Source organism: Danio rerio, chromosome 18, assembly GCF_052040795.2.
Source record: "Danio rerio strain M-AB ecotype USA chromosome 18, GRCz13ab, whole genome shotgun sequence".
Lineage (NCBI taxonomy): Eukaryota > Metazoa > Chordata > Actinopteri > Cypriniformes > Danionidae > Danio > Danio rerio.
The window spans coordinates 21,602,501-21,619,207 of NC_141038.1; the positions used below are offsets into that span (position 1 = coordinate 21,602,501).

At 34.1% G+C, this 16,707-nt stretch overlaps 1 protein-coding gene and 1 long non-coding RNA gene across 2 annotated transcripts in view; one reads left to right on the forward strand and one right to left on the reverse strand.

The window, feature by feature from the left end:
* Nucleotides 1-328, forward strand: part of uacaa (uveal autoantigen with coiled-coil domains and ankyrin repeats a) — a 36,261-nt gene extending 35,933 nt beyond the window's left edge. The window contains exon 16 of the mRNA XM_087293137.1: nt 1-328. This exon is cut by the window's left edge and continues 556 nt beyond it. The gene's annotated coding sequence lies outside the window, so the exon portion shown is untranslated.
* Nucleotides 329-5,764: 5,436 nt separating this feature from the next.
* Nucleotides 5,765-14,831, reverse strand: LOC147839715 (uncharacterized). The gene is made up of 3 exons (XR_015514933.1): nt 11,628-14,831; nt 6,007-6,069; nt 5,765-5,923 (listed from the first exon to the last, which is right to left on the reverse strand). It is a non-coding gene; the product is annotated as an uncharacterized LOC147839715 (long non-coding RNA).
* Between the last annotated feature and the right edge of the window lie 1,876 nt (nt 14,832-16,707).

A 16,707-nucleotide genomic window follows, 5' to 3' on the forward strand; every position in this document is an offset into this window, starting at 1 on the left:
TTTTGCATCAACCTTTTTTCGAGTATTTACTGTCACAAGATCCTTCAGAAATCATTCAAACGCTCAAGAAACATTTCTATACAGACCAATGTCATAAACAGTTGTGCTGCTTAATATTTTTGCGTGAGACTATAATACTGTGTTCAGGATTCTTTGATGGACAGAAATGCATTACGAATATTTTACTTTCTATTTTGATCAATTTCATGCATTATTGCTAAATAACACTAATAATGTTATGTAGGATTTTTAATCATTTTATTCTTGTACAAAAACTTATTGGCTTTTGGATAATTTAAACTACAAATAAAATGTAAAATATTGAAAATCTACATGTGTATTTGATGACTAAGGGCTGTATTTTTGACGGTGCGGGGCGCAAACGCATTTAGGGTGTCACCGACTCGGTCCCAGTCATTCCCCTCACTGGCCAGCAGAGGTCATCATCACCAGACTTCTGACATTACGTCATTCCCAAAGACTGATTGCTACACACACCTGCAGCACATCTCCTGTCTTGTTCTACCCCAGCAAACACTACTGAGCGTTCCTTATTCCTGCCTGCTTTCCCCGTTGCTAACATGGACTGTATATCGACCTTGCCTTGAACCCAGCCTGAATACCGACTCTGATCCTAGCCGCCAGCCTTTGACCCATGCCTGTTTACTCACCCTGTGTTTGCCTGCTGCCAGCCCTTCGACTTGATACAACTGTGTTTTATGCAAGTTCACACACAGGTAACATCTGTGTGCTTGTTATTAAACTCTGTTTAATAAATATACTGCAAATGGATCCCTCTGTGTCAGACCCTTCGTTACACAGGGCGTATCAGAATCCACTTTTGCTAATATAAGGACGGAAAAATCCACTTTGCGCCGTGGCTCATAGTCTAAAAGGGCTGAGTTTATTTTCTTAATGAGTTATAGGTGTGTTTTGAGAATAAACCAATCAGGGTCTCATTTTCTATTCCTTTTAAGACTTGCGTTGCAACTTGCATTGCGCCATGGTGCATTTGCTGCTTACATGACGTAAAGTAAGTATAAGTGGAAAAACTGAGCATTTCACTAGCAAGAAAACATTTAAACAGCATCTGCAGCGCGAGAATGAGAAATAAATTATTAACTTTCACTTTTGCTCTCGTGGATAGGGAAACCTTGTATGCACAGACATCAATTAGCCTATAAATAATTTCGTTTGTTAAGCTCAAAGATTTGTTTCAAAACTATTTCTTTAAGACCAGATGGAATCATCGGTCGGCTGTTGCTTCGGTGGGACTACAATCTGATGTAAGAAAAGTCTTCTTTCACTACTGTATTATTTTTAAACGGAGACATTTTACAGGTGACTTTATACTAAGTCTTGGACCTTATTTTTTAAATAAACATGAGCAATAAAAAGGTGTGAAGCACCTGAAGCTGACCATATTAAATTCATTTGAATACATTTTGGCTGTTGTTGATATCTAGGAATACTTTTTTGTCCTTTTTTTTTTTTTTTTTTTTAACCGAAGAGACTAGAAAAAATGTAATTTTTATTGAAATTGCAAAATTGTGACTGAGGACAGTTGAATGTGCTGGCAAGTTTGTTTTAACTGTAACATATTGCTATTTTTCCTAATGGTATATGATGTAATACATTTGTGTTTTAAGAATTAGTCTTGTTTAATTTTTTTTTAATTGCAATTTACTAGGAAATATTTTTAGTACATCATTAAAGTGTGGTTATAATGACATCTGATTAGTTAATCCAGCCAAAAGAAATTCACTAAAATGCAGTATTTAAATCTTATAGTATTAATTAATTCATATTTTATCTATAACTTACAGTAAATAAATTTATTAAATAGTCATTAATAGTTGCATAAAAAGCAACAACATGCAAATAAAAAGACCTCAGCCTTTATTTTTTTTCATAGGATTGCATATTACATTAGTACTTTAGATTAACAACACAGACTGATTTTATAGCACCAAGTTAAACTTTCTTACTCTTTTATGATCATCAAATACATTGAAAATAAATACAGGCCACAAGTAAACATTGAGGATGGTCTCCAAAATTAAACCACTAGACTGTGCTAAAAACATGGTGTCCACCAGGCTCATTGAGGTGAGGTTATTATTAAATTGTATGTTATTAAAATTAAATTAAATAAATAAAATTAAAACATCCTTAGCATGTAGTCCTGTATAAGACTGAAATTTAATTCACAATGGTTTTAAAAATAACATTTGAAACAGTGACTGACACCTGCAGAACGCATGGTTATGATGCTCTATTCCACTATGGATTTTTAGAAATATCTCTTTTACAATACATGACTCTCTTCTTTTTAATACTATCATGGTTACATCAAAATGAGTAGACTATAAAGTATTAAATATCAAGCCGAAAAATGTCAAACCCAATCATGTATACACTACTATTTTTTATAAAAGAATATGTGCAAATAAAAATACACATTTTGTCTTTGCAGACTTTTCGTCTTTGCATTAACTTGTCTTGTATTCCAGTTTTTCTCAGTCGCTTTGGTAGATTTCTCAGATTTGAAACTTGCTAAACAGTAAGTGCATTTCTCAAAACAGCACTTACAAATAGCAAAACAGCATGGATGACCTGCAAAAGCTAGTCACTTGCTTAAAATCCTTGGTTCATCTCTCAATGAACATGTCAATGCCGCCAGAATGACAAGTCATTGTTTATGGATAGACAGTCCATTATGTTTAGGGTCAGACTGAATCTGTGGATATTTTGTTTTTGCTATTTTTGCACAGAATTGTGTTGAAAATCTGCGGATATATGCTTAGATATTTTGGGAGTATCATAACTAAAACCTTATTATATTAAATAAAAAGTAATACCTTAACTTTTATTTAATGTTTACAATGCAAATCCTATTAGATCCTCTTTATTTGGTAAACGAAGCAAGTCTTTCATATAAAATATCACCTAAAAGACTGAAAATATTACTTTACAAACTGTATTGTAAATAATTCATATGAATATTTTCATATTAGTCAATGTTATTGTAAATAATTCAACAACTGAATAAATATAGATTTGCACACACTTAAGTAAATAAACAGAATCAATGATGGGCTAAGAATCTGTGGAATTCTACCCACGTAGAGTCTAGTCATGTTGTCAGTGTAACAGTGTACTCTGGAGGGATGTTCTGATGTAAACTGTGGCGAATTATTCATTTCTTTCTTTGCTGTTTGTACTGTAATTTGTTGCCAAATCATGTCATTGTGATACAGAAAGGAAAAGACACACTACATTGGACAAAGAAAAAACCAAAACAAAAGTAGAAATGTGAACACAATCTCCCTTCAGATACACCTCACCTTTATTAAACAAAGTCCAGATTGACCTGGGAGCAGTTCACCAATTATAGATAATAAAAAAAAAGATCTAATGGAAATGTATAGAAAAATGCATTATGACTAAATGTTATGACAACTTCTTTTATATATATAACTTGGCATTAACCTTTTTTTCCTCACCCCCCTCTGGTCATTTTCACAAGACAAAATTGTGTTGTTGGAAAATGTATTTTATATACTTAAAATTTATTTTTGCATGCAAAAAGTACTCGAGTAAGAGACATTTTACTTGATTTGGGTCATTAAAATAACTCTGATTACCAATATTATGATACAGATGCCTGCTGTAGTCAACCTAAAACCTACAGTAGTTTGACATAAAACCAAAACAAAACCCTTTTGTTGTCTTAGGACATTTCTATAAAGCAAATGTTTGAATAACAGCAAGTTCACGACATGTTAAATGTGTAGTATATTCTGCTGGTTTTAAACTTACAGAATAATAATAAATACAGTTATGTAACAACCATAATATTACCATTATGTCTTGGGACATTTTTTATTATCTTTTTATTATAACGTTACACCAAATGTTGACTAATGAAGGTACAATTATAACAACTATTTATTTGTTAGACTACTTTATTTTCAAACCATGTTGCATACAAATGCATTCAACAGACGTACTGTATATGACAGTGTATTGCTTTAGAGGACAAATAAAACACGAGACAGGTGTTTAGAAAGAGTATAGTTTATTTTGTTTGACCTGCAAACTTATCTAAACAAGACAAACTTTCAGAAAACAGCACGGAAACATTATAATACGCGCGCTCATGAATTTAACCCGCGGTTGTCTTCAACGGTTGTCTTCAGTAGTCCTTCTTTGCTCAACAACTCTGCTGAAAAACAAAGCACAACATTACAACAGCCAGACAGACATAGATTTAAAACATTACAGTTACCATGGTTTCTATTTTAAACTATAGTAATTTAAAGTTTCAAACAATTTTTTTAAATAGACGATGAGTGGGCCTCGCTGCTCCCACCCACCATAACCCTCGCAGCGGGGTCCCACTACCGGCCTCCTGTGTTTCCCTGAGGGTCCTCACAGCTTTGCCCCAGGAAGTGCACGAGCTAACCGGGCGCAAGGCTGTGCCAGTGTTCACTGGATATTTCTCGGCGGCACTTTTCGAGCAACAAACACGTAATATTCTTCGCAATATTGCGTTTATGTACGCAAACCCCAAGGAACTACAACACAGATGGGCCTGAGTGAAGCTTCACGAAGTGAAGACTTCGTGAGTCTGGCGTGGCTCCTCCACTCGTACCGTCAGGTATTGAACTCACCTTGGTCAAGTACAGATAGCAACACCGAGCGCACTGACAACACTGAGAGAGAACCGACGAGCTTTATAGGAATGCAGATGCAAATGTTTACAATGTGATGTCACTGCTGTGAGTTTCGTTGTCATGGTGAGAGCTGAAGAGAGCATAGCTCATTGGAGCACACGGGCTCATGGCTGTGGACAAAAGCATATTAATATTAAATATACGCTTTTACATTTTTGGTGCAGTGTAATGTTGTAGGATGCAGTAGAAAAGACAGATGCGGTACATTAGAACAGAAAGTGAGCATGGCTAGGAGACACTGCTCTGACAAACTCCTAGTGGTGGTAAACTTCTTATTATCCAATAATCCCAAATATCCATTAATCCAATCGCCATCTAGCGATCACATAACCTAATAGCATGTTACTTGCTACTAACCATCCCCCACGGCCAAAAGGTCCAGCATTTGTCCTTTTTATTATTTAATGTAATTTAATAGTATTTAATATATTTGTTATAAAATTAATATAATATATTTATATATAATATATATTCCCATCACGTCTATGTTTATGAGGCTGTTTGCTCACTTCATTCGATTTTATTCTGATCAGATATCAGATCTCTCAAACCACTTCATAAGGTGATCTGGGATGCATTCCCGATGAAACTGGAAAGGTATGATCATTTTTTAGACAAAATTCATATAAATAAATAAATTATGACCAGGAGAAAATCCGACCTGCGCCTAAAACACCTGTTTGTGCACTTTACAGCCACAATTCTATTATAAACATGTTTACCCTCACAACCAAAGGTCCAGAATTTGTCCCATACATGAGGTCATTTGTTCTATTCTGACTGCTATGCCATCATAAGTAACAGACTTAAAAATAATCCATCGAAACTAGAAAAATTCTGAAGAATTCATTATAATTGTATTATTATAATTATTATTACTACTATTATTATGTTTTTTTATGATTATGTTTTAATTATTATTATTTTTATTGAAATGGCCAAATTGTGACTGAGGACAGTTTAATGTGCATGCCAGTTTGTTTTTTGTCTAATAAATGATAGTAGGCTAGTTTTTTTTTTTTTTTACTTTGAAACTTTAACAGATATTTTTGCTATTTTTTCCCTAGTGTTATATGATGTAATAAATTTGTGTTTTAAAAATAAGTCTTGTTTAATTTTTTTTTAATTGCAATTTTTAGGAAATATTTTCATATATAATCATTAAAGTGTGGTTATGATGACATCTATATATATATATATATATATATATATATATATATATATATATATATATATATATATATATATATATATATATATATATAACTGCAAAAAGGTCAATTTTTGAGAAAAAAAAGAACAACCCCTTTCACCAGGCTGGCTACGGGACCTTACTCTCACTTTTTTTTTTTTTTTTTTTTTTTTTTTTTTTTATTTGCAAAAAAAAACAGTTGACAAGTTTGTAACAATATTTGTTTACAATGCAGAATATGAATTACATTGTCAATGAAAAGAGATATGAGAGAGAAAGACAGAAAAATAAAATAAAAATAAAGAACATGATATAAACTTGAGGGTAAGACATTTAAGAATCAAGAACAGTACATAAATTAAAGTCATTACAAAATGAAATAGTTCTGTTTGCTTTCTTATTTTTAGATAATGAAATTAATTGTATATAATGACTAAATTCTTGCAAAAACACAGGAAAATATGGTTTAGTATTAGTAAATTTGCATTTGTGGATATGGAATTTACAAAGAAAATAAATTAAATTTATAACAAAACAAGCATTTCTCTTAGTAGGGGCAGATTCATAATAACCAAAAACAATTTCTTTAAAAGTAACAGAAACATCTTGTTGTATATTATCATTAATAAATAATCCAATATGTTTCCAAAATTGTACAGCATAATTACACTCCCAAAATAAATGAATAACAGTTTCAGTATGAAATTGACAAAATGAACATTTTACATCAATATTAGAATTAAACTTTTTCAAAAATTGTTTTATAGGATAAAATTTGTTGATCAATTTAAAAGACACCTCTTTGACCTTGTTGGTGAGAAAATATTTTTGTTGCAAAGACCATATTTTTTCCCATATCAAATCTCTATAGATATTATTCCAATAAGAGATTACAGGGGACAATGTAGCAACTTTTTCAATAAAAAGAGATCTAATTTTGTAATTTCTATCTTTTTTGTTTGAAAAACAAATTTTACCCACAAATGTTTCTGTCGGATCAGAAAGGGACACTTTTTTAGGAGTGAGATGAATGGTACTTTTGAAGAGCATAGTAATTCCTGATGTTATAGCTCCCATAACAATGGCGAAATTTTTTGGACTTACTGGTATGTTATACTCGGAAATAAATTCAAAGTAATTCATTAAAAAACCTCTGTTGTTAAATAACTGACTAACTAAAAGCAAACCGTTGTTAAACCAATCACTGAAAAACAAAGATTTATTTTTATATAAAATATTTTGGTTATTCCAAATAGAAAATGTGTGAGGAGTAAAATTATGTTTATAAATTAAAGTCCAGGCCAGAAGTACTTGTTGATGGAAATTTGAAAGTTTAACAGGAATTTTGGTTATGTTATAATTACACATCAATAAAAACTTAATGCCTCCAACAATAGAAAATACCTGTTTTGGGAAAATATTCCAAATTGAGTCTTCTTTATGTAGATACTGGTTAAGCCAATTAATTTTGAAAGTATAATTTGAAGAGCAGAAATCAATACAGTTAAGACCTCCTTTATTATACGAATTTATTATAACAGTCTTTTTCATATAGTGGCATTTATTTTTCCAGACAAAGTCTGTTAAAGTTTTATCAATTAGTTTGCATGTAGGCTTATCTACGTACAGAGATTGAGCTGCATAAGAAAGACGAGACAGGCCCTCTGCTTTGGTGAGCAAAATTCTTCCTTTAATAGACAGATCTCTTTGAAGCCAACTATTCAATTTTCTTTTAGTTTTTGCAACAATTGGATTAAAGTTAGCATCACATCTATTTTTATCGTTAGTTATATTTATGCCAAGGTAAGATACTGAGTTTTTAACAGCTACTCCACAAATTGAGGAAACACCACAATTTTTAATGGGAAGTAATTCACATTTATTTAAATTAAGATTTAAACCAGATGCATTGGAAAATGTTTGTAGAGTATTTAATGCAGCCGCCACCTGAGATGAATCTTTTAAAAACAATGTTGTATCATCTGCTAGTTGACTTATAATTAACTCTGTACTTCCAATAGTAATTCCTTTTAAATTACTCCTTTTGATATGTAAATTAAGAAACTGTACTGCAATTAAAAACAAATAAGGTGATACTGGGCATCCCTGCCTTACTCCACGATGTAAAAAAAATCTTGGGGAAGTACCACTGCTTAACTTAATAGAGCTATTTATGTTTTTATATAACATTTTAATCATTTTACAAAAAGTAACACCAAACCCAATTTCTTTAAGCGCTTGAAATAAAAAACCATGTTCTAAAGTGTCAAAGGCTTTATAATAATCCAAAAAAAATATGAAACTGTCTCCATCAATCATATCAGAATAGTCTAGGATATCTAAAATTAATCTTATGTTATTAGATATATGTCTATTTGGCATAAAGCCTGACTGAGTTTCATCAATAATAGAAGGTAAAATTACTTTTAATCTTTTAGCTAAAACTATAGCAATTATTTTGTAGTCGTTGTTCAACAAAGTTATTGGACGCCAATTATCTAATAAATTTCGATCTTTATTTGGTTTGGGGATTAGCGTAATCAAACCTTGGCATAAAGTAGGTGGGAGAAAAGAGTTATCTGTACTTTCCTTATAAACACTTAACAAGAAGGGAGCAATATTTTTACTAAACATATGGTAAAATTCTGAAATGAAACCATCAGTGCCAGGAGATTTATTCCGTTTTAATGATTTAATTGCTTCTTCAACTTCTGTTAATGTGATTGGAGCTTCAAGAAAAGCTTGATCAGCATTCTCCAATTTTTTTACACAAGATAATGTTTCGAAAAAATCTAAAGCATTTTGTTTATTAAATTTAGAGGTGTACAAATCATTATAAAACTTAGCACAAAAATTAGCAATAGTCTTCTGGTCTTCACATATTGATTGATTAATTATAAGTTTTTCAATTAGATTTTTTTGCTGTTGTTGCTTTTCCAATCTAAAAAAATAAGAAGAATTCTGCTCACCTTCTTCCAACCATCTTTTCCGTGATCTAATAAATGCTCCCTCTGCTTTTTCCTGATAGATTTGATCTAATTTATTTTGATAATGGGTAAATTCAACCTTTTCACTATCAGACAAAATAGTTTTAGATAGAAAATCAGAAATTTTGCATATTATAATATTTTCATTTTCTTTTCTTTCTTTCGCTAATTTACTGCTAAATGTTCTTAAAAACTTTCCGATTTCATATTTTGCTAACTCCCAATTCTTTCCAAAAACATTTTCCTCGTTTGCTTTTTTCCAGTACTTGCAAATTATAAATTCAATTTTTTCATTTACTTCTTTATAGTTAAGCAATGAACAATTCAATTTCCAGTAAGAATTGATTCTACATAAGTTGGCAGTTTCTGAAAAAGGAATAGTTATCGAGATGCATCTGTGATCAGAAAAGGGTGATGGAATAATGTCTGAATTAGCCTTATTTAAATCTCTTGAGATAAGCCACAAATCTATACGGGATTGTCTGGAAAGAGAGTTATTTCCCCATGTGAAACATTTTTGATTAGGATGAGTGTCTCTCCAATTATCAACTAAACAGAATCGTTCAATGAAAGTTTTAAAATAAAGATTTGAGTTATCAGGTGATTTTGGAGGCCATCTGTCTAACCTATTATCCAATGCAACATTAAAATCTCCGCCAAGGATTAAAAAAGCATTTGGGTATTTAGTAAGTAATTTCAAAATGTGTTGTTCTATTAGATCAAGAAGTTTTTCATTTTCTTTTTGTTGATTAAACCCATAAATATTAACAATGATAAACATTGATTTGGATATTTCAGTTACAAGACAAATATAATGGCCATTTGAGTCACATTCAGAGCAAATAATTTTCCCATTAAATTGATTTTTAAGGATGCAAACACCAGCTGATTTGTTTGTACCATGAGCCATCCATAAATCTAAACCCCACTGAGATCTCCAAAAATTATAGTCCTCTTTTACAGAATGACATTCTTGCAAAAAACAAAAATCAGTTTTAAACTTTTTCATATACAAAAATATAGCTTTTCTTTTTAGAGTATTTCTTAACCCTCGTGTATTAAATGAAATTATAGAAAGAGACATAACAAAGAAGATATAACCTAGAATATTAAACTAGATTATTCTCAAAAAAGGATTTGCAAAGCTACATTCAGAACGATGAGAACTGCAAACTCTATATGAACTATAAAAATAATGTAGTGTTAATTAAGGTGCATAAATTTTACATCAAAGAACAAAAAAATTTTTTGTAAATCAGATTAAATTACTAAAGTATAGAAGCTACTCAGTTGAACAATTTTACTTTAGCCCATAAAGTTTTTATAGACTATATTCAGTGATATTTTTTTTTTTCAGGTGTGTTAATAGAAAAGTAAGAAAAAAGAATAAATAAATAAAATTGTAAAGTCAAATTCTAAATTGAGGCCCTTTTTGTAAAATACCCCTTTACTATTGGCTTAACTGTGTAAAAATAAGAAATTAGCGAAGTAAACTATTAAATCAGTTTTAATTGTCCTAAAAAGGCCATCAATTTAACAAAAAGACATTTTTTTTTAACCAACTTAATATTAACATCACACACCTTCCCATGTAAAGTCTCAAGCAGGAGGGAATATTTCGTTTCCCTCTACGAAAGCCCTACTTCCGATGAAGTATGCTCGTTTATTATCTTTTCTTGCTTTCTCCACTGCTGGCCATAGTTTGTTTCTTCTTTCTTTATCTGCAAGGGATAAGTCTTCTGATATTTTAATGTTATTTTCGCGCAAAAAGGCAGAGTCCTTTGCTGCACGCCAAACAGCATCGCGAAAGAAACGGGAAGCAAATTGTAGAATAATTCCTCTGTTCTTGTTTGGTTGCTTGCGACCTAACCGGTGTACAGTGTCGACGGCGCTGGAGAGTCTGTCCTTGTCCTCTGGTAAGAGATGCTGACAAACGTCTATAACCCTACCACGAACATCCTCTCTTTCATTTTCCGGAATGCCGTGCATCCTGAGATTCCACCGCCGCGAGTAACTTTCTAACTGTGACAGCCTTCGGTCGTGTCCCACGCACGTTTCCTCTACCTTATTCAGTGTGGATTCCATCACTCCATACTTGTTTTTCAGATGGTTAACCTCAGCACTCACAAATTCGATAGCTTCTTTCACACTTGTAATTTGTTTTGTATTTTCATTAATTACCTCCTTCATGGAGGTAATCGCTCTTGTGTTTTCTCCGATCACATTTTCTAAAGCATCAGAACGGGTGTTTATTAATTGAGAAAGAGCTCCGAGTTGGGAGAGAATGGCAACCTCCGAACTTTCAGTTTTCCGTTGTTTTGTAGCAGGTGATTTGCATGGAGTTTCTGGAAGTGCAGGGAATTCTTCCTCACACATCATAAATTCGTCAAAGTCCACACTAATTTTTGAATAATTGTGTAATTTTTCCGTTTCATAACTACATGAGGCTCCCATCGTTTCACTCACGTTACTGCTAACATTAGCAGCGTTAGCTGTCCCCAGAGACACGTTTTTGTTCTTCCTTTTCTCCGATTTACCCATCTTATCACAAACAGGGACTAATTCTGTAGTATTTATATTATATTCTCTCTTTGCACAGAGTAAAATAGCTTTCAACTAATAACACTACTAGCCAATTACAATGTTTGAGCTTACAGAGCACATCGATCCGCTTGTTGTTAGAGCGCCATCTTGGTCGGAACCCGGGACCTTACTCTCACGCTTTCACAAATTGGAGTCCAAATGACGACGAACGATACACGTTAACCAATGAGGTTTGTATTCAGCTTTGTCCTCGCTTTTTCCCTTATATGGTGTTTGGCGCACTCTCTTTTTGTAAACAAAAGGAGTAGGTCGTTGCCATTTGCGCGCCGTATTTGAATTGATGACAATTTCAAGTCTGCAGTGCCTTAATTATTCAAACAAAACTATAGATTAGACGAAGAAGGCTTGAAATACAGCACTCAAATCAGATTGATTTCATGGCCCTTTATGTTGTCCTTGTGTTTCCCACGTGAAAGGTAAGTAACGTTAAATGACAGGATTACGATAACTTTAGGCCTGCTATTGTAACTTCGACGAAACCTTGCGGTCAAATCTAACGTTCCAAAGATTGATATCATAACTTACTTGCTATGTTTGAAATAATATATAGAAAACAACAACGTAGGCCTGCTGACATGGTTCGTTTGGTTTATTATTATATTATTTTAGTGTTTTTGTCATAAACATTGTACATTTTAGAGATTTTAATTTACTTTGAACGTAACTGCTATTGCTGTAAAGTCTAGTTTATAATGTTGTAGTATTTTACTATTCACATATACGTTTCAATTTAATTTTGCCAATTATGTTTTTTGGGCACCAGTAGAGTGCACCGTTTTCCTGCATTCATCACCTGGACAGGTTTTGTTTTGGGTAAATGATTTCAAACCTGAAGTTCATAAAATCTTTTATGAGCTAAATTACCCATTTCTCCAAATTATAGTCACAGTAAACATTTTATTTGTATAATCCAATCAAAGTGGGATTTATAGATTACACAATTTGTTTTGTTTAAACAGCCATTTAATTTAGGCTACTCTTATTCAGACTGAATGAATGAACATTTATAGCTAATATCTCACTTTTTTAATAATAATAAAATAACAATCAAACAGAAAATGTGATTCTCTAAAACTAATACTGCAATCTTAATTTTGTTAAAGCACCTTCATTTTATGGCCACCAGATAAATAGTTCAATGTAAATGACAATCTTGTACAGATATACACATGCCACTCACACATTGTAGCTTAAGCAGGCAGATATATTCAAGTCATCAGGTGGAATTGTTTTCATACTCAAATAAAACATATTACAAAGTAGGGCGGGACGATATGGCAAAAATGCAATCTTGATTATTATTTTTCATATTGAACAATAATACTATATATTTAGATATATGTTGTTAATGCTTTGAGATTTAAAAGAGTACCCCAACAATGACTGAAGCCAAAAAAATTAGAGGGTCCATTTAATGGCATACATTTTAGGACGATAAATTTTCAGTGGTCAAATATTCGGTACATCTCTAATATCAACACTTTTTTAGATTCCCATTGTTGCACATTTCTGCTGTGTGATTGGCTCTTAGATCAATATGGAGTAAAAAAAATTCCAGAGCCTATTGTTATTGAAATAATTTTTATCACAATTCCATATAATATCGCTTATCGGCCCGGCCCTATTAAAAAGACAGTTTTTTTTCAAAATTTTTCAAAATTGTTCATACATTAGCTGTAATTGAATAGACCGAAACTGAAACATTGTTCAGAAAATCTATTTTTGTTTGTGTTCAACAGGGGAAAGTCACGAAGGTGATGGAATGATGACAGCATTTTCACTTTTCTGCTCCTCTTTGTGAACTATGCCACACATCTACCCTTCAGTTCTTATATAAAGTGTATTGGCCTCCAGACTCTTCTGATCCAGTTTCTGTGAGTCACATCTCTGTAATTACAATCCGTTTCATCAGACCTTCTACAAAACCTCATCCGTGTTGTTTAAAGTGAAGGGATCAGACTGCCCTCTTGTGTTCTGCACTACACATGGTTGCCATTCCATTAAAATTGTTAGGGGATTTTATCTTCTCAAGTGTAAATATTTTGATGTGAAATTGAGTGCAGGCCGCAGAGTAGTCATCTCTGATGGCCTGAAAACTCATATTACTTAGGGTTTTGTATTAATAAAGCAGAATAATGGAGATCTGTAAAGTGGAAAATGCTGTTTGTGTACTTAACGAAATCTATCCCTCGGTTTTGGCAAGGTTTTCTCAGTTGTGCAGATTTTTTTTTCCAGGAAGAGTCCTTACAATAAACCCTAATACACAAATACTCCACATATGGTTTTGATTTCAGCACTCAACAGAAAAATGAGAGACTTGTTGTTAAACATTGACCTCAACGCAGTCATCCATCAAGACTTTTATTTGTGCTAATACGATTTATTGTCTACACTGAGGTTTGGCTGTGCCTCACGCTTGCACAGACCTGTTTTTTTCTGCTACAATGAACTGACTGTGGTCATTGTGGTTTCATTCAGTTTCTTGGCTTGGCTGTTCGTGTTGTAGCTGTAGTTTATCAAAACCTCTTGACACTGAGAAGAACTTTTTTGGCATCGCTTTAAGCTTTTATTCCACTGAAGTCTGAAGATTTTCAACAGGAAAGGAACATAATATCCCATTAACTTTAAAAGAGCCCTGCCCATCCCTAAACACAACCTAAACCCTCTCCGTCCACATCAATTTGTTCACTTGAGACCCACTTCCCTCCCGGACTATTACTGTGTCTCATATTTAATAGAGGAGCGAACCACAACATTGGTTTCATGTTTAGTTCTTTGTGGTCTGATCTGTGTAAGCTGTTCTCAGTAATTACGCTGAATACTTTTCAATGTGACTGGAAATTTTCCTTTAATCAGATTTCCAATGCACTAACCAGAACCAGATGCCCGCTTGGTTTGTCTCATGTTACCGTGTACTTCGAGATCACAGCATGGTGATCGCTTTTAACAAGCCGCTAACAAATACTGACCGCTGGCGGCCCTGGCTCGTCCTTTGACGGACTACGAGGGGCGTGACCTCAGTAACTGATGCTGATCACATCCATTCCAAAAACAAGACGTGCTCAACTCTTGAAACAGAACCCTGCTGAAGCGTGTACACTGTTTTGCCAGTTTCGTGCTGTTCACTTTATGGACATTAGGATTCGTTTCTTTTGTCTTTGCTTATGTAACTAGGCTTAAAGTAGGTTTCTGCTGGTATCAATTGCTGAAGCTTTTATCTCGATATATAATATTATCACGATATTGCGCGTATACAATAAAGTCTCTAGAGTAGGGGTGTCCAAACTGGGTCCTGGATGGCCGGTGTCCTGGATTAGCTCCAACGCTAATCAAACACACCTAAACAAGCTAATCAAGCTCTTACTAGATATACTAGAACAGGCGTGACCAACCCTGTTCCTGAAGATCGACCTTCCTTTAGATTTCAGTTGCAACCCATATCAAACACACCTGCCTGAAATTATCAAGTGCTGTTCAGGTTTGATCAGGGTTGGAGCTAAACTTTGCAGAAAGGTCGATCTCTCCAAGGTTGAGCACCACTGTACTAGAAACTTCCTGGCAGGTGTGTTGAATCAAGTTGGAGATAAACTCTCCAGGACACCGGCCTCCAGGACTGAGGCTGTTTCTCAATATGCGTTCTTCAGCGGTCTTGCGTCGTCGTGTTCTCGTGCAACGTCATCAACAGCTGCCTAAGTTCAGTTCCAATACTCATGACCGCAAGTACGGAGGACGCATGAAACTTCCCAGATGTGATCTTGATATCGAGGACGCAACGATGCAGACTTGCGCACCAAACTCGCTCTGGAAGTCCCAGAAGTCATTGCGACTGGAGGTGGGAAGCGCTGCATTTTATTTCGATTTATTATTAAATTTCAGAGATTTAACTTATTTACCTCAGGAGTTTCCCTAAATGAAACGGTGAATATAAGCATTACCATGGACATCTTAATAAAGGAATAAAAACATTAAGGGTGTTTGTTTGCTGAAATTCGTATTAAAAACTGTTTTATTTATATTGTGCAACATTTATTTATAATGTGTTTATGCATAGTATATATTTTGAAAAGGGAAAAAACAATAAATTGTTGTATGAAGGCTGTAATGTTTAAATAATTTACCATTGAAAACATGTGAAGGTCATGTGACCATCAAGAAGAACGCAGCATTTCAATTCTCAAAGGACGCGTTCTCTGCCCTCGCGGTCTCCTGAGTTCGTTCTTCCGAGGACACCCGGCAAGACCGGTCTCCACAAGAACACATGTCCGTTCTGTGCGTTCTTGGAATTGAGAAACAGCCTGAGTTTGGACACCCCTGCTTTAGAGTAAATGTTATTCATTCATTCTTTTTTCTTTTCGGCTTAGTCCCTTTATTAATCCGACGTTGCCACAGCGGAATAAACCACCAACTTATCCAGCATGTTTTTATGCAGCAGATGCCCTTCCAGCCGCAACCCATCTCTGGGAAACATCCACACACACACTCATTCATTCTTTTACACTATGGACAATTTAGCCTACCCAATTCTCCTGTACCGCATGTCTTTGGACTGTGGGGAGCACCCAGAGGAAACCCAAGCGAACGATAGGAGAACATGCAGACTCCACACAGAAACGTCAACTGACCCAGCCGAGGCTCGAACCAGCAAACTTCTTGCTGTGAGGCGAGAGCACCACCTACTGCGCCACTGCTTCGCCTAAATGTTATTCATTCAATAATTTCCTTAGGCTTAGTCTCTGATTTATCAGAGGTCGCCACAGCGGAATGAACCGCCAGCTACTCCAGCATTTGTTTTATACAGCGGATGCCCTTCCTGCCACATCCCAGTACTGGGATGCACACATGCACTCAGACACTAGGGCCAATTTAGTACATCCAATTCAACTAAGCCACATATCTTTAGACTGTTGGGGAAACCGTAGCACCTGGAGCAAACATGGGGAGAACATGCAAACTCTACACCGAGCCCATCCGAGACTTGAACCAGCAACCTTCTTGCTGTGAGGCCACCGTGCTATCTAAATGTTATTTAATGCATTAAAACAGTGAGAAAAAGTCATATTATATGATATAGTTAAGATTATATAAAAAAGTGAAATTTTATTAGCCATTAACTTTATTTAATAAAAGGATTACAACCTTTGATTTTAATACCTTATTAGTCATTAAATAAGAAATTTGATGTTAA